Source organism: Macrotis lagotis, chromosome 7 (genome assembly GCF_037893015.1).
Source record: "Macrotis lagotis isolate mMagLag1 chromosome 7, bilby.v1.9.chrom.fasta, whole genome shotgun sequence".
NCBI classification, from domain to species: Eukaryota; Metazoa; Chordata; class Mammalia; order Peramelemorphia; family Peramelidae; genus Macrotis; species Macrotis lagotis.
In genome coordinates this window covers 175,090,494-175,093,317 of record NC_133664.1, presented here as the reverse complement: position 1 = coordinate 175,093,317, position 2,824 = coordinate 175,090,494, and the positions used below count along the sequence as shown (strand labels likewise).

The 2,824-nt window shown below is 39.5% G+C and overlaps 1 pseudogene; it reads right to left on the bottom strand.

Moving 5' to 3' along the window:
* Positions 1-1,051: 1,051 nt before the first annotated feature.
* On the bottom strand, positions 1,052-1,514 carry LOC141493918 (SUZ RNA-binding domain-containing pseudogene; annotated as a pseudogene).
* Between the last annotated feature and the right edge of the window lie 1,310 nt (positions 1,515-2,824).

Sequence of the window (2,824 nt, the reverse complement as noted above, 5' to 3'; positions counted from 1 at the left end):
CCCAAAGACTTTCACATTGAGAATTTAATTTTTTGATCCTTCAGTATCTCTGACTGCCAAGGAGGCAGAGGCTGTGGTACCTGCAGAAGCAATTGATGGATTTCAACATGTACAGTAAATAATGGATCAGGTATCAAATTGTAAAGATTTACACCTAGCTTTGAAGCTCAATAGAGACAGTATTGGACTTTCAGAGATTTTAGCCTTATCTTGTCCACTGGGTTCAAAATGATATCCCTGCCACTTACTTACCTGTATTACCTTGTACAAGTTTCTGAACCAGTCTTCAGTTTCCTCATGTGTAAAATGAGAGGCTTGGTCAAAAGCAGTGGTCTCTAAAAAAGGGAGTATGAGACAATTTTTTGGCATGTTGAGAAAATCCAAGAATTTCTATATTCATTTTTAACAAGTTAAGTTTTATTTATATTTAATATACAGATTGACACCTGCCCATCACTCTATATGTCTCATTTGTACTCAGGTAGTCACATGTCACATGTAGGAGAGGTATTCTGAGGAAAGATTGGAAGTTTCCTAACATGAGGGATTGACAGTGGTACTCTCACTATTTCATTCACTTTCAACATATTGCAATAAATTGTATTTTATGTATGCCTGGTTAAATAGATTTACAAGTTATGTTATAAGTTTCAACAAAACTAACTTTTTTTTTTCAAATGGAACTTGCTATTTAAGTGATGAAGACATGCATGTTTGGGGGAGTTCCCATTTGTGTTTTGAAATCCCAAATTAATGAGCATGATAAACTGTTATTGCTGGCACTAGCTTCACCCCAAGTGGCACCATCTGACTCTCTGCTATGAGTCCTCGGTGGGCCCCCCTACGCACCTCATGCCCCCACCTTCTCCTTTTACAGCGACTTGGGACAGCCCTTGTCGATGTGCCAATCACAGTGGGAGGAGGGGGTTGGGGGTCACAGTGCATGGGGTTCAAGGTCAGAGTGGGCAGAGCAAAGGGGATCACAGTGCAAGTAAATCAGGTCGTTCCCTCTGCTCAAGTCCAGCTGTCTGCCGCGGCAGTGCAACCCGTGGCGGACGACCCTGGTGGTGGCAGGGGCAGCGGTGGCAGCATCCTCTCGCACCCACATTTATCTGCGCTGCTTGAAGCCTTGTGAACCATCAGGACCCAGGGGCTGCCTGCTCACATTACTGGGCTGTCTGTTATCTTCGGGCTGGGAGATCCTGGTCGGCCTGTCAAGTATGGGCTTCTCTTGTTCTTCCTCAGGGCTGGCACTACCGAGGATCCGCTTGCGGGCCTCGGCGTATCCAGCCTCGCGCTGGGCCAAGGACTTCACAGGGAGGGCTGGCCTGCTGGTAGAGTTGGGGCTACTGACAACCCCGTTGCTCGTAGGCCTCTTGAGGATCCTTATTTGAGGAGGGGGTCCTGAGGGAAGGCTATCGTCCTGAATAACGATGGGCACTTTGGGAGGAGACGTAGATTTCCCCGCTGTCGGCCGCCTCCTCCCAGCTCTCAGCGACCTCCTCATCTTCCATTTTACTCGCCGCTCCCCCCCGCCCCGCGCCTGCCCAAAACTAACTTTCATAAAATATACAATTGACTTAAAAAGACTGAAGATAAAAAAATTATGCAAATGCAAATGAGCAATCCCTGTACTTCAGTTTCTTCATCTGTAAAATAGGAAAGTTGGACTCAATGGCCTGTAAGGGCCCTTCTAGCTCTAAATCTATAATCCTCTGAATAAGAAAATGTTAAATTTTAAAGATTATTTGAAATATGCATTTATACCTAGTATTGTTAATGCTTATACTTGCCATAAGCATACTGTCCTTTAGGATATTAGTTAATGATAACATAAAGCCAATTTGATTAGAGATCCTTAAAAATCAAATTTTTGTCATTAAAAATTGTGTCCTGTTTAAAATCTTCAATTTCTATACTTTTAAAACATAGGAACAGAATCTTCCAAATGAAGAATTTCCATGGGTTTTGAATTTATTTGTGAAAACTATGATAATGGAATACCTTCCAACTACTTTGCAAGAGCAACTGAGTGACAGGGAAAATGTTAATTTCTTAGTTGAATTTCAACAAAAACCTTTGCATCATTGGTAGATGGGACTAATTTAGTGGTTACTATTTTACTAATTTAGATGGTTACTAATTTAGTAACCATAACCAACAAAGCATTTATACTATTTGCATCTACATATCTTTGTGAGGTATGTTTTTCAGCTATAACAATAATTAAAACTCAGGATCAAAATAAAAATGAGCTAAGACCTTTGAATTGTTGCATCAGAGAGTGTTAGATAAGGATTTTCAAAAATCCTTATTCACAACACCTAGCCTTAATCAAAGATTGAGTATTCAGTCAAACTGAAACCTGTTTCACTTTAAAAGACTTCCTACTGCATTCAGGACCATCTCCAATTGTTCTCCATTGGACCCAGATGGCTCTAGAGGAAAAAGTGAGGCTTGGTGCACAGCCCTTCCTCATTTAAATCTAGTTCCCTTAAATTCAATCACACCATTCTTAATTGAAAATATTAAGTAATTAAAAGAAAAGTTTTGAACTACTGGTTAAATAAAACTATTTTAAATATTAATTGTCTTAGTCTTTAAAAATTTTATTTATGTATGCATTATATAAAGCATGTACATAATCTTTTCGCATGGTAATACATATATCAATTTAGAAATTAATATATGCACATTGAGCTGCCATGCTCAAAAATATTTTTCCAAAAAGATATGCATTAACAAAAAAGTTTGGAGGCCATCTATTTAAATAATCATAAAAGTTCCCTCAGATTCTAACATCCTGTGATTCTCTGATGCTAAT